Here is a 24,100-nt window from a genome sequence, read left to right on the forward strand (position 1 = left end):
TTAGCAACCATATAAAAGAGACTACAGAGGACTCTTTCACCTCTTCTGCCATTTAAGGACAAAATGAGAAAATGTCCCTTTATGTTTAAGAATGTAAGTCCTCTTTGGATATAAAACCTACCATTCCTTGATCAAGGACTTCATAGGCTACAGAACTGTGAGATACAAATATCTGTTGTTTAAACATCCATTTTACAATATTTTTATAATCACAGCCTAAATGGGTTAAAACATCACTTACATTCTCCACCAGACATACAAGAAATGAAATATAGTAAACTTGAATATATTTAGTGTAACAGAGTCAATATCATAGATACGATGTTATATTACACTTCTGCAAAGTGTTATTCCTAGGAGTAAATGGGCAAACATATATAAGGAATAATTGTATAGTTTCTAACAACTACATGTGAATCTACAATTTCCTCAATAAAATTTCAATTAAAAATGAAGATTTTGGAATGCAACTCTGGTCTAGATTTCAAGCTCAGCTGGCTGTGAAAAGTTCCAACTATCTGATCTTCAATCTCAATCCACAGAAGTGGAGATAATAATTACCACAAAGTTAGTATTACTATATTTTTATATTATTAGTATTATTATATTCATTCATCCAATCATCAGTCCAAACAGTAGGCATACAATGTGTTCCATGTACTATGCAAATCAACTGAGAATATAAAATTCTCTGCTCTTAGTATCACTAATGGTAGTTCAGCTACCACACTACTCTTCCTCCTACTGTTAGTGTTAAAACTACTAAATATAAGAGAGATTCTAGACCTTAAAATATACGTGGGCCAGTAACAGAGTCAAACTTATAGAGACACTGTGGTTTGAAAAGATTATGATAGAAACAAAGACTGATAAATGAGTAAATCACAGGCTTCTAACTCATGCATCTAAGAGGAAAAGCTAGGAAGCTCTCAAGATGTTTGAACATTAAACTGCAGTCCCAAAAGTTACTCACAGACCAGGAAGAGCTTTTCAAACTGAGGTATCAGAAGTGCAAAGACTCACAGACCAAAGAGAAATCGAGAATTTGTGAAAAACCTAAAACTTTCTCAAATGTAATAAAGGTTAGGAGTGGGGGAAATTACAGATCTACTACAAGGAAACATATGGCATGAGAATGATCATGAAGAATAAGTCAAGTAACATTTTTATTTGGCATTAACTAGTCAGATAAAATTCAAAGAACTCTCTACAGTGTATTGCAAATATAATGTATTTTAACTTAGAGAAAGAGTAGTCTTCTCAGATGAACTAGTGGTAATAGCAACCTAGGTAGGTAGTAATAGCCAATATATCATTTTAAGTCTTTAAATAAAATCTAATTTGAACTGAGCTAGTTACTTTTCAAGCTGAATGTAATAATCAATGTGGTAGAGGCATTAATCTGTGAAACAAGACATTTAAGTTTAGGTTCCCTATGGCAATGGTCAGACGACCAGGATTTATTTTTTTAATCTGAAATTACTAACCAATTCTTCAGTAGATATAGCACCATATTTGTTATAATCAATAAGTCATTTTATGAATTCTGGTAAGTATAATACACAAGGAAAGTTTTAATGAGTATGTACTGTCTTTAAAATTCCAGGAGCTCACAAATAATGAGAAGGACAAACATTACCAAAACAAATCTAAAGTAATAAAAAGAATAATAAATATGAGAGATATGAATCATTTTTTTCATTATATGAATTTTAAGTTAAGAAGTCTGATATTCCACCATAGAAAAAGTGAAATTCCAGGGCTTGTTTTTGGTTTTGGGGGGCTTTTTTGGATTTTTTCCCTCTCCCTCTGCTTCTCCTTCTCCCTCTCTCTAGTCTGTCCTTCTCTCCTTCCATCCATCCCTGCTTCCCTGCCTCCCTATTGAGGTATAAGGGTTGCACAAAAATGCATATATTTAATGTGATTTAATGTGTACAACTTGATGAAGTTAAGCCTACATATACAATCATAAAATCATCACCACAATGAACATAAGAAATATCTTTCGCTTCCAAATTTTCCTCTAGCCAATCGGTTTCTGTTTTAATATGTTTTGAGATGTGGGTTGTTTTGTATTTGAGGCATGTATACATATCTTTAAATCCACCCATTTAAGATAGTTTTAAATGTACAAAGCAGCATTGTTAATGTATAGACATAGTGTCATACATTAATCACATGTTAAAAAATAAACATTTCACCAGGCAGAAGCAGCAAAGGTAGTATTTTTAAGCACAAGTAACTAAATATAAATGAAGTAAGAAATTGGAAGTATCCTTTTGGAAAAAATAAAAGTGTTATTTGGGGAATAATTAATGGCACTGAATTTCTAAAATATGTGCTGGCATAATGTGCCCGGATAGTGAAGGGACTTCCATCATTGTAAGCCTGGGAGCATGGTCTTAATGTTATAAGAGTGGAAAGCCAACTAAATTTTAGCCAGATGAGTATTTCTAAAAATATTCTGTGAGGATAACGAAGAAAAACTTATGCTTAGGAAGAAGAAATAAAAGTAAGGGGATGAAAGTTCTAACAATATAGGAAGTAGATGGTCATAGTGAATGCAGTGACTGAAGCAATAGAGCAACTAAGCAAAATTAAGAGAACAAAGCAATCGTTTTGTCATTAATATATGCAAATCTTTTTTATTCTCTTTAAAATGTCACTATATACACTCCCCTTATCACAGTTGTTGATTCATCAATTTTATTTTTTCCTAAATGTAAATTTCTCAAAGCCTAAGTTGCATTTGTATATTTATCTTTTCATAAATTTTGTAATTTCTTCACTTATGCAGGCAACTTCTAAAAGTTTACTGAATCAATAAAATCTATTAATCTCTGAGATATACAACAGGAACAAGTGTACATGCAACTGGATTAAAATGACACCTTTTACTGAACTAATATAAAATTTTTCATTCTGCAATCAAAAGAAAATCACCCATATATAGCAAATTATTTGTGAATCATATAATCCTCTTCTTTCAGTTACAAATTAATGTGAAGTCATTTATCTATTAATGATTATATTTCTTATGTGATAAATACACACACATACTTGAATACTCAAACATACATAAGCACTCAAAAGCAAACTATAACACTATATATTCCCCTAACACTTATGTTCAGTTTGGTATAAACTAGAGGTAACAATATTAAATGCTTCTATTTTCTCATAAATTAGCATAAAACAAAATCCGATACCTTCCCCTTCTGGGTGAAATAATATTACTTAAAGTTAAACAATATTCAGAATAAGATAGAGTTAGAACTTCACTGATGTCAATTTTACTATCAATATAAGATAATTCTGCTACTATTCCTGTGATCTCAAAAAATTGATTGTAGATTCCTAATATGAAATAACTCTCAAAATTCACCATTGAACCTCAAATTTATTTTAAATGGTTAGATACAACTTGGCCAGTGAAAGTCACATGCTCACTCCCAAAAAGACTACTGAGAAAATGAGTAAGGTAGACTGATAAAATCATGGGCCATGAAATATTTTCATAAAGTCTGTTAAAACTTGTAAATATATACCAGTTTCTATGGATTCAATAGAAATTCACCTTAAATTCATGTTAATGAATTAAAAATTCATTTTAAGTCACTGATTCTTCTAGTTACCTGAACTATTTTATTAGCTTTTCAGGGAGACATAGAATATTTATATTTTACTTTTCTATCTTTTACTTACAAAATTTTCATTGTAAACACGAAAGCGAATGTACTAGGTTGACCATTCTGCATATAAAATCAATTTACACATGGGCTTTCTCATTACAAAATTTTATACTTTGACCTTCATTAATCTGAAATTTAGAAAGAGAGAAACAGGGATCTATTCTTTTTATTTTTGTGCAATGACTAGTATATAATTCTTTCTCAATAATCCAATAAATTTTAAAAGTGTACTGAAGATTTATCCCATTAATACAATAAATCCAAACCCCAATTCTACAATAGAAGGCTGAATGTTTTCTCCTTTACGTCTAAAACATCTAATGTTGAGATAGAGGAAGCAAATGAAATGTTAAATCAATTCCAATGCTCCATGTAATTTACATTAAATAATCACTATATCCCTTGCTTATTATGAAACATATATATATACATATATATATATGTATATATATATATATAGTGCACTTCACCTAAAGATTTTGCCAAAATTTTTTCTTTAATTATAGGAAAACATGTTTTCTAAGTGAAAATGTAAGAATAAGCCAAATTGAGTAACTTGGTCAAGATCACAGACCTTACAGGCGGTAGAAAATTATTTGAAGTTAATTATTTTACTCTTTGATATTATGCCTGCCTCTTTTTTTCTCATAAACAATATCTTATGATGGGAAAAGATCAGCTTCATCAATTTGACCAAGGCTCCAGTCACCTAACTCTCTTCCATTGATGTGCACATTCTGTGAATGCAGATGTTCTTCAACCCTACAGCCCTCCCTGTCCCTGTGAATGGTGGAAAAACGTGAAAATGAGATCTACACCTCAGTTTGTTATGAGATTCTTCCCTTTTTCCATGGCAAAACAAAACAAAAACTAAAACGACCAACTTCAGCAGCATCATGTGGCTTTTGCCAGGCATGAAAAAAAGAACATGAAAATACAGTTTTCCATTTTCAAATTTCTTGTTGTAGGAATTTTTTAAGTTATATTTTGGAATCATAGGTAATACTGAATGTGAGATACTTCTTTATTGTGGAATCAATGATCTTCAAAAAGCAAGGAAAAAGAGATCAATGTAGAATGACCCAGTTTTAAAACAATGTTTAGAAAAGAAACAAAGAGAAGTGAATGGCATGTTTCAAACTGAAAGAGCTATAAAGATCTTCAAAAGAGAAAGATTAGACAAAGCAAAATGTGCACAAAAGAAAATAGAAAAAAAACTAATTTTCTAACTAAGTTTTGCAATTTAAGATCTTAAGTAATTACCATTGAAAAGGATGAGAAAAGAAAATAAAGACATTACTTTAAATTTATTTTAGTAAATTATAAGGGTCCAAGTTTTGCATTAAATGCTAAGTCAGCTTAAATCCTATAATAGTACTAGAAAAGAATGTTTTCAGTTCATTTCCCTTGTAATAATAATGATACTTTTATCAAACTTCTTTTGAAAATGCTGATCTTCGTGATCATACTTTTTAAATACATCATCACAAACAATAAAGATTTCTACTTATTTAACATGTTTCTCAGATTCTCTTTAGACACAATTTCATTTAAAAAGAAGTGTTTTTCATTTGATGTTTCTATACTGAACCTACTGAACCGCACTTCCTATGGAAGGAGTTACTTGTGTCCTAAACTACGTTATAATTTCATTCGTTGGAATCGTAAGCTCCAGTTTGATGGTTATCAGAGGTTGGCTGCTTCGGGGATAAGCAGGTCAAGAGAATGGAACTTTCAGGAATAGGATTTATTGCCTTACATGAAAGCCTGTTTTTTTTCTCTGCTCTCTGTCATGAAAGATATAACCAGGTGACCATCCAAAACACAGTTAAAAAGGCTTCAATAGAACCTCAGCAACCTGGCCTTCTGATCTCAGATTTCCAGCATCCAGAACTATAGCAAAATTAGCATGTGTTTAAAACCTGCTTAATTATTCCAGATATTATGTCTTTGGAACAAAGTAGAAGTTCACTTGACTCTGGAAGAGTCATAAAATTTCCATACACATTTACGAAAATCACTCTCCTCTGCAGCAATGTCAGGCTTCTCTGTAAGCCTCTAATATCATTTAGGAATTAGCAAACATGGGAAGATCCAAAAGCTTCAAATACAAACTGATTATACTTTATAGAAAGCTGCACAGAATTCAAATTTTGTTTCATCACCTTCTCACCAGGATGTTTGCTATCAAGTAATTTTCCTGTAGACTTTTAATCTACCCATGCAATTCTTCAGAGTTTTTACCTCTAATAATTGCATACTATCTATAACCTACTGCTTCCAGTACTACTTACCAGTTCTTTCCATCTCAAAAAGCACTGGTGGAGGGCTGGGGATTTAGCTCAGTGGTTCCGCCACCTCCCTCACAAGCGCAAGGTCCTAAGTTTGATCCCCAGTACAAAAAAAGCACTGGTAGAGTTGAACTCTTGACCACACAACAGAGTGCATCACAGCTTATGATGAATCTGTCACCAATCCTGACACTCACGAATGCCTCAAGTAAGAAAATGTGACTCTGCTAGCAATTCTTATAAAGAGGATTGTCTCACAAATATGTGATTCACAAAGAAAAGAACTACATCAACCTCAATAGAGGTATTAAGTTTAAGTAATTTCCCTGAACCTATTCTGTCACAAAAAATGTGCTATTCTGATTTTTAATATAAAAATCGATAGCAACAAAAGATAGAGGAAGAAAGAAAGATGTGTTAGCTTAATCCCATCTAGTCTTCAGGATGTTCTAGGTTCTTCAGAAGCAAAAAGTTTTTCACTTTCTCCACCTACCAAAGCCTGACACCCTGATGAGTAACAGTGTATCACAATGACCTCAATTCTGAGATTAAGTCAAATGAGGTGACTATCCAGAAACAAACTTGTTACAAAAATAATGCAACATTAATACCAAAAACACTCTACTATAGAAAGAGCTATTCCCAAGGAATCAGGGATCTTAGTTTGTGGCTCTTTTTTACCAGAAGCTCCTCAAATAAATCTTTCATCCCTAATGGGTCCTCTACTGTGAAATACGGGAGATAAACCTGTTTAATATATATTGTGGTGATAATAACTGGAGACAGTCAGATTTGAATGTTTTATCATGTTAATTGATTTAGAAAAGCCTGCACTTGACAGACTAATGCAGTCTCAACAAAATACATTATATATTTATGCCAGAACAGTAAAAGAATTGTTAAATTATACTTTCTAAAACTGGATTAGACAACGTGGTTGTATGGTTTGGCTTTCAAGATCCTAGATATAGTTGACTGGGGATTTAGCTCAGTGGTAGAGCACTTCCCAAGAAGTGCTAGGCCCAGGGTTCAGTTCCCAGAATAAAAAAAAAAAGATTCCGTCACTTGGGTATGCTAAAAGTGCAGTGAAAATCAGAGACACAATTCCTCTATAGCACATAATATAACTCATGCACAGTTTTATGAAAATGGTGGCTTAATGTAAATACTGATTGCAATTTTGCAGGACACACTGAATTATGCATTATGATTGAGGAAGAATACACTGGCTATAACACATTGTAATCAATAAAATTTAAAACTGTATAGTCATGCTGTGGCTTCATAAATGTCCTCTGAGTAATAAATTAAAGAAAATGTACTTGATTAATTATTTTGATCTGTTAATTATATTTGCAATTCTTTTTTGTTTTGTAAAGTATAGTATATCTTTGCAGTACATAACAAACACATTCACCATGGAGGATTTGTACATGTATATAACACATCTCAGAAGAAACCTAGAATAGCAAAAACAATTCTTGGAAACAAGTGTAAGGCAGGGGGTATCACAATCGCAGATTTCAATTTATAGTACAAGGGTACAGTGATAAAAATAGTATGATACTGGCCAAAAAGAAAAAGACTTGAGGATCAATGGGAAAAAAAAGAAGATGCAGAAACAACTCCAAACACACTCAGATACCTTGTCTTTAACAAAGGGTACAAACACTACTGCTGGAAGAAAAACAGCCTCTTTAACAAATAGTGCTGGAAAAACTGGCTTTCCACATGCTGAAGATTGAACCCAGACCCACATCTCTCACCTTGATTTACACTGAAATTGAAATGGATCAAAAACCTAAAAGTTAAAACAGAAACACTTACTCTGCTGAAACTCAGAATAGCTAAAACTCTTGAAGACAGGTATAAGCAAAGACTTTATGAATGAAACCATGACTTCACAGGAAATATCACCAAGAATCAACAGATGGGATTACATCAAATTAAAAAGGTTCTGTATAGCAAAGGAAAACATCAATAAAGTGAAGAGACAATCTACAAAACAGGAAAAAAATGTCAGCTACTCCTCAGATTGGACTAATATCTATTTATATAAGGAATTCAAAAAAATAAGACCCTTTCAAATTTAAAGACCCAATACAAAAATGGAAATCTGAAATGAATAGACACTTCTCAATGAAGAAGTACTAATGATCAATAAATACATGAAAAAATGTTCAATATCACCGGCCATTTGAGAAATGCAAATTAAAACAGCACTGAGAGTCCATCTCACTTCAGAAAGAATGTCCATCTTTAAAAACTCAACCAACAAATGTTGGCAAGGCTTCAGAGGAAAAAGGAACCCTTTTCCGTTTTTGGTGGGAGTGAAGATAAGTAGGATCACTAAGGAAATAGTATGGAGATTCATCAAAGAATTATAACTAAAAGTTCATTTGATCCAGATACTCTCCTTAAAGGTATCTTCCCGAAAGAGTTAAAAATTATCTTATCATAGTGATACATGCAATTCTCCCTTTAGACATGGAGTTATGATACTATGGAATCAACTATAAAACAGAAGTTCCTTATAATCTTCATACAAGTAGGATTTATGGTAGCAGAACTAAAAACTTTATGGAAATTAAAAAGAAAGTGTTGTGGATGACATTTATGAATGTATCCATTAACAGATAAATAAATAAAAGTAATAAATGTAATATATAGCTACAATGGAATACTAGTGAGCTAACAAATAAGGAAATTTTGACACATGCTACAACAGGAATAAGGTTTGAAGATATTAGGCTAAGTGTAACAATCTAGGCACAAAGAACAAACACTTTTTGATCCCAATTACATGAGGTACATCTAGTAATCAAATTCAGAAAAAGAAAGACTTCTAAGATGCTTGACAGTGAATAGTGGCAAGAGAAAATAAGAAGTCATTTAATAATTTTTTGGTTCTAAATTGAGAAAATTAAAATTTTACAGAGATGAATAGTTGTGACAACCACACATCAATATGAATGTACCTACTTCCACAGTAAACACTTAAAATGTTTAAAAGGGTAAATGTACACTTTTCCATAATAAAATATAAATAAATCCATAAAAGCCTTAATAAATAGTTTACATTTAATAAAATAAAGCAAAAACCAGAATACTGAAATAAATGGAACAGCAATAAATTTTATAAAATTGAAAGTAATTATAATAGTACTCACCAACTTGAGATTGTTAGTAACACAAGAATGACTTTCTTGTTTGGCAGTTCCCATGAAACATTTTTATATCCATTTTTCCTTAATGATAGAAACTTGCATACAGGTAGAATATCTTGCTTATTGTTTTGGTACTCCATAAAACATTTTCATGTTATAATCACCTAGTGTCAACAAACTTTGCCACTTCCATTACTGTCTATTATATCAGAGACAGAGTAAATTTAACTCATAATTTTGTGAATTTTAAATAAATATTTCTTTAATTTGTTTCTGGATACAAATCTTAGATTTGTTTCTAACAGCTAATGCACTGTTTAATACAACATAAATTTTAGAAGTACCTAGGATTTACATGTCTGATGTTTACTATATCACCATGAAGGGAGCCAATATGAGCTCTGAAGTTCCTGAAAAATTAACACCTTTCAAAATCCATCACAGTTTCTACCCTAATATTCTTGGTTTCAAAAATATGACAAGTAATCAAGCAATAAAATGTTTTCTTCATTACATAGCTAACATTTATTGTTGATCAAATTGCTATTTTTATCATTCCATCTTAGAGTAATTTTATTGTCAATTTTTTAAAGTTTTGAAAAGTAAGAGAGAAAACATGAAATATCAAAGCAAGTTATGATTTCTGACTAATAGTTACAAAATACTTCCACTTTCAAATCTACAATGCAATTTCATACACTATATTTGCATACTTATTTCATTGGAATTTCCATGTTAAAGTCAAAATTTTTGAATATCAAATATGACAGTCCTAAACACAAAACCAAATCATTTTCATAATCATTTTAATTGCTGCACTCTGTTCTTCATTTTTCTGTATTTGTTTCCCCATTGCCCACATTTCATTTTGAAAAAATTCTCAATTTACAAAGAAGTTTAGAGAGAAGTTCATTAATAACCCCACAAAATTCTTTAATTTTTTACCAATGTTTCATTTATTCTCCCTTGATAATATACTTTTCTCCTTTTTTTTCTTTTTTTTGTCCTTTTTTTCCTTGATAGCATACTTTTCTCCTTTTCCTTTTTCATATTTTTATTTGCTTCTTCAATATGTATTCCCTAATGTTGAACATGATGATTTAAACTACTTCTTTTATATTCTTTTTCTTCACAATCGTATTGACTCACATGAATATATATCATCTGTTTTGGTGAAAATCCTAAAACTTCTGTTTTAATTAGCGATTGCTCACATGTTGGATTATGTAAGTGTAAACATAAGGCCCTCCATTTCTTCTTCCATAATCATCAAGTTAGTTCACTATGTTTAGAAAGGTATTCTTACAAAACTTATTTCCCATCTGCTTTTTTATTTTCTTGGCTTATTAGTGATATCATCCTGTCAATTTCCATAGGTCAAAATTTCACAAGAATTTCAGATTCTCTAAGTGTTCCTTAAATTTAGTAAGTATTTTCCATTGTACTCTCCAAATATTTATCGGATATCCCATTCCTATCAATACTCATTCCTACCAATCTACCATAGTTTCCTACCACTTAATCAACAGAAGTGGGAAGGGTTATTGGGGTATCAACCATTATTTGTTTTCCCATATTTTCTGTTCATGGGTCATATTGCTAGATTCTAGTCTTCTGCCATTTTGAGCATATAATCTGTGTATTTACAAAGACCTGATGAATTCTTTAGCTATAACAAGAAGGTCATAGTTATTGCCACAATATTTTAGAGCCAGATGGCATGGTGATTCTCTTTTCAGCCTCTATTCATTGTACATAACTACTCATCTTTCCTATGTTCTGGCCGCATTTCACCATTTTGTCTACTAACTCCCAACACCCTTTTCTGTCCCCTTATCACTGCCAACTATAATTTCTTCATAAGCTACTGTGTCTCATTTTATTTATTCAGCCATTTATACTGAATTTTGACAGTTATTGAGAGTCTTTTTCTATGATTGTTTAATAATTTATTAGTTTATATCTTCAATTCTTTCCAAGATTTTTCCATAAAGTGCTTAAATCACTATCATTTATCTATCTACCTACCTACCTATCTACTTCTGGTATGTAAATATTTAAAATATAGATATGTTATATATCCTGAGATAGCTTTTATCAGAGAATATTTTGTGTGTCAATTGTTCGTTACTGTCACTACTGTGAGTTGTAAACAGGTGCATATATTTAAATATAATTCAAACACTAGAATTGAGAAAAATATTTTTGGAAGTTAACAGAGACTGAAAAGTTTACAAGAGTAATTCATAGACTATCCCTAGGAAAATAATTCTTCTGCTTTAGCACTGCTTATTATTTAATAACACCAAGAGGTTCTTCACTGGACTTACTGCTTTTACTTTCACCCAGACAAACAAATAAGGAAATTTTTTTAACTAGTTGCTCATTTTATTTCATTTGTTTGATATGTAGCATTGATGAGATGGAAACCTTGATTTTTATAAATTATTCCAAGTTGTATGAATTTAATATTAACATATTTCCCTGTACCAGACAGTAACATCATTCACTTTGTCATTGTGCTTTTGCAAATAAAAAAATTAGCATTCAAACAACCATTTCTTATTCTTAGTGCACATGCACACTGTTCAAATGTATATATTTCCAAACACACACACACACAAACACACACAAATTTTGTTCCTCAAATTTGCTAGACTCTACAATTTTGTGATGGTAATTGTCAAATGGTGGGTTTTAGGAGCAACAAAAGAAGATTAAAAAGTTATATAGCATGTTGTATAAAGGGTGGTCAACTGGATCTTACTATATATATAAAGAAGTTTTCATAGAAGAGATATCATTGCAAGCATATTTGAAAGATGAGAAAATTTTCTATGTGTATATAAAAGAAGATGGAAGCTTTGCCACATGGGCAGAGTGGTTGCAGACTGACTGCATCTGGCTCTCTCCGCCCACTTGCGACCAGGACAGAGACACGGAACTGGTGAGGACTCCCCCAGGCATGCCCACCAGCTGCCAGCTTGCCTGCGACAACAGTCCCCAACATCCCGCCCCCGGCCTCTAGCCTCGTGGCTGCGCAGCTACTAGATTCCACACTACAGAGGCACAGCGGGGCATAAACGCCATTGTCCTGAGCTGCAGAAGTGAACAGAGAGACGGCCTCTCTCAGGCTCCCTGATGTAAACAACCCAACTGGAAATGTGAAGAGAATCTCTGCAATAAAGGCACACCAGACCACCATGCTTGTTAGTTGGAGGGATCATCACCTCCCATTGGAACCTGGACTATCTTCAGGGGAAAGGCAGCTGCAACCTGCAATAGAACCTTGCATAGTGCAACCATGCAGGAGGACAGGGAGCTCAATTTGGGACTTGCAGCCAGAAATTTGCCTGAATTTCATGGGTCTGTGACTGGCTTACTGAGACTCATTGACTTCTAACTGCACATTCCTGCCCACATTGTCTATTGTGACAGCAGAGACATACACTGAAGGAGGTCCTTCATTTGTATCTTTTATTTGTTATTTATTTTCAAAATTACCACTATTTGTTTTTGCTCTTATTTTTAAATTTTTTTCTTTTCCACTCTTTTAAAATTTTTATTTTTCTCTCTCTTCTCTTTTCTTTCTCTCTCTCTCTGCCTTGCTCCTTTGCTGTTCCACATTGTTCTTCATCTCCCCTTTGTGTTCCTGTTCTGGACATAACTTGTATTTCTTCTTTACTTGTCTTTTCTTCTCTTTCTTTCTCCTCCCTGTGCCCTCTAGCCTTACTGCTAATCTTCCCCTATCCTTCTACCTACTTATTCCCCAACTCCTTCTAACTCCCCATCCCAAAGGGTAAAGTTGCTATATTGAAGAGTTTATCCACTATAAACATATGTTGGGTGGGTCCTCGATTTTGATTTAATTCACACAGTTAAAGGTCATAGACTAATAACTACCAGAAACTGTCGTTGTCTAAGAGGTACCTGATGCTATCCTGTTGCTGACTGTATCACTTGGGCGAAGGTGTTGTGATTGATCTAATCAGTTGTCCTTCCTGGTATAATGAAAATGAGACTGCCTCGGAGCCATTAGAGACTCAAAACCTAAAGACCATCTATATCTAGAAGACACCTCTGAGAAGCAATCATTCCATAAGGGTTCTAAATACATCAGCAAAGACACTTACAATAAGCAACTTCAAAGTATCAACCCAGGAATTACACCAAGGACAGTACCAAAAACAAATAAAAGAAGACATTTGAGCAAGGCACAAACTCGCATTTCCACCCCTCAAAAGGCAAATTCTGGGGAAAATGAGGTGGAAAATCCTGATAATCAACCACCTGGATACCCTGAACAGATAACACAGGAAGAAACTAAACAGATGAATGAGGCTCTAAAAAAATTCAAAGCAGAAATAATCTCCCAGATAACTACAGAGATGGTGAGAAGAGTGAAAGACAGGATTAGAGGCTCTAGAACAGAAACAGATAAAAAAATACATGAGATCAGAAACATGCTGGAAGTCATGACTGCCCACCATAAGAAAGAAATGGAAACCATGAAACAGATTCAAACAGATATTCAAGAGATTAAAAACTCCATTGAAAGCATGCAGAACAGCTTAAGAGAATCTGAAAATAGAATATCAGATATAGAAGACAGGATTGTGGTTAAGGACCATGAAAACAGAGATTTCTTAAAAATAGTAAGGGACCACGAGAAATCAATCCAGCAACTTCTAGATGATGCAAAGAATAACATAAGACTGACAGGAGTCCACGGAAAAACAGGAGAAAGAACAATTGACAGAAAAAAAAAAACTGTTCACATAAGTAATAGTAGAAAACTTCCTAGACAAAGGTGGAGAATTGGACATACAGATAAGTGAGGCATGTAGAATTCCAACCAGTCATGATAAAAATTAAAAAAAAAAAAATCTAAACCTAGACATACAATAGTCAAGATCCCAGAAACCCAGAAAAGAACAAAATCCTACAGGCAGTTAGAGAAAAGAAACGAATCACCTACAAAGGAAAGCCCATCAGAATCACAGAAGACTTCTCAACACAAACCCTCAAATCAAGGAAAGCCTGGAGTGAAGTATTTCAAGACCTTAAAGAAAATAACTTCCAATCCAGACTGTTGTATCCTGCAAAATTATCTTTCAAAATTGATGGGGAAAATAGATACTTCCACAACAAGGAACACCTGAGAAATTTCATAAACAGCAAACCAGCACTCCAAACAATTTTAAGGAATATCCGAGAAAAAGACAACGAAGGTCACAACTCCATGAGGCCCAACAGAGGGAAGCAACCAGGCAAGATAAGAAACTAAAGGGAAGGGGGGGAAATAAGAAATAAAAGAGCCAAGAACAGTAAAACATCATGACAAGGATGAATCAGTATCTATCAATTATAACTACTAATGTTAATGGCCTCAATTCACCAATCAAAAGAAATAGACTGGCAGAATGGATTAAGAAGCAAAATCTAGCAATATGCTGTATACCAGAAACACACCTAAATCAAAAAGAAATTCACAGACTAAAAGTAAAAGGATGGAAAACAGTTCTCCACACAACAGGAACACAGAAAAAAGCAGGGGTAGCAATCTTATTTGCAGCAAAGTAGATTTCAAACCAAAACTAATTGAGAGAGACAAAGATGGTCACTACATCCTCGTGAAGGGAACGGTACAAGAGTAAGAGATGGCAATCCTAAATATATATGCACCAAATATGAATGCCCACAACTATACAAAACAAATATTAATGGACATGAAAAACCAAACAAGCACTAATACAATTGTAGTGGGGGACATCAATACCCCACTATCACTAATAGACAGATCATCTAGATAAAAAATTACCAATGGACTTCTAAAATTGAACCAAGCTATTGAACAAATGGACTTAATAGATGTTTATAGTGTTCCACCCCACAAAATCAGAATACACATTCTTTTTGGATGCACACGGGTCATTCTCCAATATAGACCACATGCAAACACAGAAGAAATGGACAGATTTCTAGATACATGCAAATTGCCAAAGTTAAATGAAGACATAGAAATTCTAAACACCCCAATTACAATGAGTGAAACTGAAAATGTGATAAAAAATTTACCAACATAGAAAATCCCAGGTCCTGATGGCTTCACTGCTGAATTCTACAAGACATTTAAAGAAAAACTATTGCCATTACTCTTTAAACTCATCAAGGAAACTGGAAAGGAAGCAAGCCTTCCAAATTCATTCCTGGAAGCAAGTGTTACTTTGATTCCAAAACCAGGGAAAGAGCCAACCCAAAAAGAGAACTACAGGCCAATCTCCCTAATGAACATAGATGCAAAAATCCTCAACAAGATGCTGGCAAACAGAATACACAGGGAAATCAAGAAGAGCATACACCCTGACCAAGTCGGATTTATCCCAGGGATGCAAGCATGGTTCAACATTCATAAATCAATAAATGTAATACACTATATTAACAGAGTCAAGGACAAAAACCATATGATCATCTCAATAGATGCAGAAAAGGCATTCGATAAAATCCAACACCCATTCATGATAAAAACCCTACAGAAAATTGGCATAGAAGGTCTTTATCTCAACCTGATTAAGGCTATCTATGAAAAACCAACAGCCAACATCATACTAAATGGTCAAAAACTGAAAACTTTCACACTAAAATCAGGAACAAGACAAGGATGCCCAATATCACCACTCCTGTTCAATGTAGTTCTGGAAACATTAGCCACAGCAATTAGAAAAGAGAAAGAAATAAAAGGACTAAAGATAGGAAAGGAAGAAGTTACACTGCCATTATTTGCTGATGATATAATACTTTGCATACAAGACCCAAAAAACTTGGAAAAACTGGATTTCAATCTGCCAAAGATTAAAACTAGATGCATACCTATCATCATGCACTAAATTAAGATGGAAGTGGATTAAAGATCTAAATATTAAGACAGAAACACTAAACTTGCTGGAAGATAAGTTAGCTAGAATTCTTGAAGACACTGGCATAGAAAAAACTTTATGAACAAAACCTCAGTAGGACAGGAACTAGCACAATCAACTGGGATTGCATCTTATTAAAAAGCTTCTCCACTGCAAGAGAAACCACCAACAGAGCTAAGAGTCAAGCTACAATGTGGGAAAAAAAATTAGCAGGTGTACCTCAGAAAAAGGACTACTATCTAGAATATATAAAGAACTGAAAAAAATCAGACTCCCCAAATTCAAAGACCCAATTCAAAAATGGGCATCTGAAATTAACAGACATTTCTCAGACAAAGAAGTAAAAGCTGCAAATAACTATATGAAAAAATGTTCAACATCACTGGTCATTCGAGAGATGCAGATGAAAACAACACTGAGATTCCACCTCACCCCACAAAGAATGGCAGCTATCAATAAATCAACCAATACCAAATGGTGGTAGGGATGTGGGGAGAAAGAAACCCTTCTCCATTGTTGGTGGGAGTGCAGACTGGCGCAACCAGTATGGAAATCAGTATGGACATACCTCAAAGAACTAGGGCTAGAGGTCCCATTTGACACAGCTATTCCACTGCTACGTATCTTCTCAAAAGAATTAAAAGAATCATACCACAGTGATATATGTGCACCCATATTTATAGCAGCACAGTTCGTAATAGCTAAAGCTTGGAAACAGCCCAAGTCCCCATCAACTGGAAACTGGATAAAGAAGATGTGGTTTTTCTATAAAATGGAGTACTACTCAGCCATAAAGAACAAGAAATTAGAGTCATTTATAGCTAAATGCATGCATACTGAGGCCATACTCTTAAGTGAAATAAATAGGACACACATGTGTAAATACCGAATTGTTTCTCTAGTGTGAGAAACTAAAAGTGTAAATAAGGGTTAAAAGAATTAATGATGAATAACTGATACTTTGAAATAGGAAAAGGTTCAAAGGTAGGGGTGGTGGGAGGGGAAGTGGAAAGAAAGAAGGGAAAGGAAAAATTATGAGGAAAAAAATGGAAATGAAGTCTATGTAAACAGAGAAGGGTGGAGGGGCTGAAGGGCTCACAGGTAATGGGAAGAAAAATAAAGATACATCATGTACAGTTACAAGCACCCAATGATAAATGTAAATGTATTGTATACCTAAAATGTACCAATAAAAGAATTTAAGAAAAAAAAAGATGGAAATAAGTAAAATTTAACCCATGGTTTCTATTTTTTTTAAATCTTTTTACCTCTACTCCTAAAGAATTTATTTTACCACATATTGCTTTCCTGAATTTAACAGTAATGGCATTATATTATTTACCAGCCCCTTATTTTTTTCCTACATTTCATTTTAAGAATTTCTCAAAAATACTTTCTCCAAGAATGGTAGGTGGAGAAGTGCTTGGCTGGGTGGGACAGAAGAAGAGTTATCACCAGATAATAGAGTTTACCTATACTAAAGTTATACCATTGTATTATGACTCAGGTAAGAAAGGAAACATTCTCTTTCATGTAAAGAAGAGAATAAAACCTCCTTTGGTTTATAATTATTGCTGTATACAAATACCTAGTTAAGAAAAGCATTTCTGGGCTAGGGATCTGGCCCTGTGTTAAGATGCTTACTTAACATGTTTAGGGGCCTCGGTTCCCTCTCCATCACCACAAAAAAATTAATTAATTAATTAAATGTTGAGATAACATTTGCAGTTACAGTATTTCACCATTAACTGTCTTTCTATAATTTTCCCGGTTAAGTAAATATTTTAGTCATATATAACTCATATTCTCCTTGCTCCTAGAGTGGGACCTGACATTGTAAAAGACACATCAATATCAATCATGACTAAATCACATAAATTTATTTTTTGATAGAAATTAAAGAATTTAACTGGCTTCACACTGAAATCTGTACAGGGGGTGTCCAAAATGAATGAAAATCTCTGAGGAGATGCAATGAGTTTCTGAATATTCTCCATAGTGAATATAATTAAAATTATATTTTAATCATATTTTGGCTCCCTAGGATTGAGTCAAGGACCTTTGAAATGAGCTACATCAAAGCTCTTACTTAGTTTTATTTTGATATAGGATTTCACTAAGACCATAAATTGCTCCAATTGGGCTTAAACTTTCAGTCCTCCAGCCTCAGCCTCACAGAGTGCTGGGATTACAAACACATAGCACAATGTCTGGTTCACATTTGTATTCTAATCATGTGTAATTTTTTAATTTGTTTGATTGTTTGTTATGGTACCAGGGATCGAACTCAGGATCTTCCATTTGGGAGGCAGGTCGCAGAACCACTGAGCTAAATCCCAGGCCCTCATGTGTCATTTTTACATGTCATCCTCTGAAATCAGCTTTTAATTTCAGGGAAAATTTTGCATCCCTTTTGAAATGACTAAGGATCAATTTAGCAGATTGACTCTGGAACATCATATGGCTACTGAAATATAACAGTGCCTTTGTATTTTATTCTGCACTTCAGGGTTAAACTACTATTGACAAAAACACCAAGAGAGTGTGTGAAAATGAAGTTGATTTAGAAATTCATAAAAGTTACCTCACAAAATGAAATCCTAGCAACCTTAAGGAGAAAGTTCTAGCTACCATTCATTACCCAGATAATGGTGCAACAGAAAAGTGCAATAAAAACAAGTCACTGGTCACCGAATATGAATGCAAAACCACATACAAGAAATATCACAAGATGCTGTTCAGTTATTATTTTGGAAGGAAACAGTTGTTGAATCTTTATTTGGTGATGTCTATCTTTCCTGGTGTGTGTGTCTTTATGATGTAAATTATGTCCTCCTCATCTTTTATCTCCATCTTGAGTCATAATACACTGCACCATGATTGCCAAATAACAAATGCAATAAAACAGAATCAATTATATCAAAGTGAAATGTCTCCAATATTAAAAATATAGTGAGCTATAAACAGTCACTAAAACAATCTCTTTTCCCTTTATAATATCTTTATTTTTAGAACAAATTCACCAGTTTAACTGACTGAAGTTAAACTGCCTATCCAATATTTACTACAATCCTTTTTAATTCTACAGTTTTATCGGACTATTTCTCATTGAAATAGCTAAAAGAAAATGAGCACTGGTGAGGTCATTTAAAATGAAAATAACTAGACAGAGTAAGACAGCTAAGAATAAGCCTTATATTTGTATTGGGTGTTTCTCATATAACAATCTACTCCAGCCTGGTATCCCTTTTCCTTTCATTCAACAGATAACAAAGTGACTTTTGTCTGGCACACCTTGTGGCATAGAAATAATTAAAGAGCATGGACTGAAATATAAGCTTTTACTGAGTACTCTATTTTGATCAGTTGATCTCACTGAATGGCAAGTAGCAATCACCTCCATAAGCTTCACAAAAGATCAATATAAAACCTATTTAAAACAGTAGAGTAAAAATAACGCATATCTGATCACCATTGGTTTATGTTCCTTAGCAAAGAAGTCTTCTGAAACAAGCAGTCATAGATTTAAGTTTTTACCACTGACAAGTGAAAGCACTCTTATAATCCCTAGCCTCTCCTTTCATACCCTCAGAACTTATATTTCTTCAAAAATTAGTGATTCTTGGTTCAAACTATGTGTGCTGATCTGTAATATCTGATAGCATAACCACTCATAAATTGTGCTAATAAAATAAAATCCTATGTATAAGAATACCATATGAACATAAATGAATTGAAACCTAAGTTTTTAAAAAGTTTTGAAAATATATCAATAGAAGCTATTAAACCACATCTTCATAAGGATGATGGCTTCAAGTGAATCACTACTTATCTAGGTGTTTATATAGTTACCATTATAGTTAGTAGATAATTCACACTTCAATAATCTCTTCACAGAAAGTAAAATTAATTCTGTCTATAGAGTTACCAAGACAGGTTTTACAATTCTTTTTCATACTGATCCTAAACTGAGTAGCTGCTGACCTCATAGAAAGGTTATTATATGTAAACTTATGCATGAAAGAAGAATAAATGATAGTTTTGTGGACACTACCTCACATCAGTACTTTGTAAAATCCTCATAGTAAATATATACCCCACCTTAACTTTCTTAACATAGAAGCAGAGTATGTGGACAATGGTCATAACTATTTTAATATTGTTCTAATTAAGTCAAGAGCTGTATTGGAATCATTTTTTTAACCATGATTATGGTAGGGAGTGTTCTGAATACGTGTAGACATTTTTATAGAAATTTATTCTATCTTGTATTTTAAAGACAGACGTTATAAACATAAAAGCAAGTTCCTCAATTTTAAATGTTTGTCTCATCAAGAGAGATTCACAAATATAACATGTTTTTCAATATGAAAAATTTTTTCTAACATATTGTTAAGCTAATTCCTCATCTCTCGTGCCCCTTCTCTATTATAACTGTTAACAGGTCAATTTCCTATAATCATAATTACTCTGATTAAACATATAAATATACACATATATACTAACATATTCATTGATATTGTGCTTATTAAGAAAAAGAACTGCTAGCTATACAAATATAGGCCTGTCACTTCAGTATTTATGTTAAATGACCATCAAGATTTTTTTTATTTCATTAAGTTTATTGGTACATTTTAGGTATACAATATGATACCATTGATCATTGGGTATTTGTACCTTTATGTTATGTATCTTGGAGGGGATTAAGGGAGTGCAGAGAAATGATCATCATATTTTTGGAACAATTTATACAGTTCTACATTTTTTTTTCAGAATAATTTTAGATAATTGTATGTAATTAACATAAATTGGAATATATGTTAAGATTTACACAAAGAAGAGGTGATCAGCATTTAAGAAATGGCCCACAGAAAAATAATATGATGCAAACAGATAAATAAAATGTTTGGTAATTCAAGTTGTGAATAATATCAGGGACTAAATTCTCCTGAAATGTTAGAAAATATCTCGTCTTATTAAAAAGCTGCTTCACAGCAAGAGAAACCACCAACAATGTGAATAGACAATGTGGAAAAAAAAATTTTTCCAGCCATTCCTCTGACAAAGGACTACACTCTAGAATCTATAAAGAACTTTAAAAAATGAGACCTCTCAAATTTAAAGATCAAATCCAAAAATGGGCATTTGAAATGAATAGACATTTCTCAGATGAAGAAGTAGAAGCAGCAAATAAACATATGAAAAGATGTTCAACATCACTACTCATTTAAGAGTTGCAAATGAAAACAATGCTGAGATTCCACCTCACACCAGAAAGAATGGCTGCTATCAAGAAATCAAACAATAACAAATGCTGGCAGGGATGTGGGGAGAAAGGAACTCTTCTCCATGGCCGGTGGGAGTGTAGACTAGTGCAACCACTGTGGAAATCATTGTGGAGATTTTCTCAAAAAATTAAGACTAGAGGTCCCATTTGACCCAGCTATTCCCCTTCTGAGTATATTCCCCCCCAAATTAAAAACATCATACCACAGTGAAATGTGCACACCCATGTTTATAGTATCACAGTTTGTAATAGCTAAATCTTGGAAACAATCAAAATGCCCATCAACTGGCCATTGGATGAAAAAGATATGCTTTACATACATACATATATATATATATATATATATGTATATATAATATATATAATCGAATACTACTCGGCCATAAATAATGAGAAACTAGAGACATTTATAGCTAAATGGATGCACCTTGAGGCCATACTCTTAAGTGAAATAAACAGGACATGTGTATAAATATTGAATTCTTCATTTGATGTGAGAAACTGAAAGTATAAATAAGGACCAAAATGTATAATAGACGTTGCGAAAAAGGAAGAAAATGTTCAAAGGAGAAGGGGAACAAGTGAGGGGGGACAGAGAAAAGGAAAGAAGGGAAAGAAAAAAATGAAGAAAAGAAGGAAAAAACATAAACAAAGCTTATGTAAAGAGGGAGGGGTGTAGGGGTTGAAGGGAGGGAAGGGGAATGGGAAAAAATAAGAATGAAAATATATCACGTAAAGGTAAAAATTGCCAATGATGAATGTAATCATAATGTATACCTAAAATATATCAATAAACTTAATTTTATAAAAACACTCATTCCTAGAAAAATTCACATTATTCCTGCATAAAACAGGCATCCAAATTTTAAAATTAATTTATTCTTTGTCTAAATAAGTCACAAGAATATTGTAAAAATTATATACTAATATAGATTCCACATTTTATATGCAAATATTGTACACATTTCCTTCTTCATATGTGATTATCAAGAGCTTATATTTTTTTTATTAAATAGCATTTTTCAGTAATGCATTTTAATTGAGGTATTATTCTTCCTTTCATGACAGGAAAGGAAAAACATATATTCACCTCTGATAGTTAATTTTTACCTTTATATATACTACCTAGTAAAATTTAATCACATTTAAATAGTTTTGAGTTGATATAAATTATCAAAATTCAGTAAGTTGTTTGTGCAGACAGATTTTTTTCTTAATAATTCATACTCCAGGTGCACATAAACCAATGTAACTGAATGCACATACTTTTAAAATTTCCAGGAGCAGGCTAACATTTAGATAAAATTTAGAAAACATCCTCAATAAACAGGGTATCTACAATAAATACTATACTTATACTATGGTTCTCTCAAATTGTTAAAATCAGATGAGGACTTTTAATTGATAACAGACATTTGTTATTTTCCGGGAAATACTAAGAAAGCTTTCTTCAAAAAACTCACCAATGTTTTGAGTACACCATCATCATTTTAGCTTACTTTGCATATAATGATTAGTTTTAAATATGACTATACTCATGGTACATTTAAATTTTATTTTATTCTTTATTTTATTTTTTATTTTTTTAAATGAATTTTATTAATACATTTTAGGTATACAATAAAATGACATTCATCAATGGAAATTTGCACCTTTACATAACCCATCTTGGTTCTTATTTTTTCCCCATTCCCCTGCCCTCCCTTCAACCCCTCCATCCCTCCCTATTTACAAAGACTTTGCTTCTATTTTTTCATTTTCTCATATTAATTCCATTTCCTTCTTTCCTTTATCATACCCATCCCACTTCCCCTTTCCCTTTGCCCCTTTTCTTCCTATTTCACATTATCTATTGTACCTTTTAGTCCTTATTTACACTTTCAGTTTCTCACACTAGAGAAAGTATTTGGTATTTACACGTGTGTCCTATTTATTTCACTTAAGAGTATCTCCTCAATGTGCATTCATTTAACTATAAATGTCTTTAATTTCTCATTTTTTTATGGCTGGGCATTACTCCATTGCATTAAAAAAAATTTTCTTTATCCAGTTGATGGGCAATTGGGCTGCTTCCAAGTTTTAGGTATTGCAAATTGTGCTGCTATTGAACGTGGGTGGACATATATCACTGTGGTATGATTCTTTTAATTTTGGGGGGAAGATACCCAGTAGGGGAATACCTGGGTCAAATGGGACTTCCAGTCCTCGTTCTTTGAGGTATCTCCATACTGACTTTCACAGTGGTTGCACCAGTATACACTCCCACCAGCAGTGGAGCTTACCACACAAAAATCAATAGCTTTCCTCTACATGAACAACAGACTCACTGAGAGAGAAATAGGGCAAACAATTCCTTTCATAATACCATCCAAAAAACTGAAATACCTAGGAATCAACCTGACAAAAGAAATCAAAAGCCTCTTCTCTGACAACTATAGCACTCTGAAAAGAGAGATTGAAGATGATATCAGAAAATGGAAAGGCATCCCCTGCTCCTGCGTAGGAAGGATCAACATAGTGAAAATAGCCATACTTCCAAAACTGCTATATAGATTCAATGTAATCCCAATTGAAATTCCAGCAGCATACTTCAAAGACATTGAGAAAACAATCCAAAACTTCATTTGGAACAACAAGAGACCTAGGATAGCAAAAGCAATTCTAGGCAACAAAGACATGGCAGGGGGTATCACAACCCCCAACTTGAAACTACATTAAAAAGCTACTGTGATAAAAACAGCATGGT

General features: G+C 33.1%; 1 protein-coding gene across 2 annotated transcripts in view; it reads right to left on the reverse strand.

Annotated features, from left to right (window-relative positions):
* Ncam2 (neural cell adhesion molecule 2) overlaps positions 1-24,100 on the reverse strand; it is a 490,293-nt gene that overhangs the window by 408,708 nt on the left and 57,485 nt on the right. The gene's annotated exons all lie outside the window — the stretch shown is intronic.

The sequence above is a fragment of the Heterocephalus glaber genome, unplaced genomic scaffold (assembly GCF_053883595.1).
Source record: "Heterocephalus glaber isolate CG9 unplaced genomic scaffold, H.glaber_assembly_v1.0 deba00000122, whole genome shotgun sequence".
NCBI lineage: Eukaryota > Metazoa > Chordata > Mammalia > Rodentia > Bathyergidae > Heterocephalus > Heterocephalus glaber.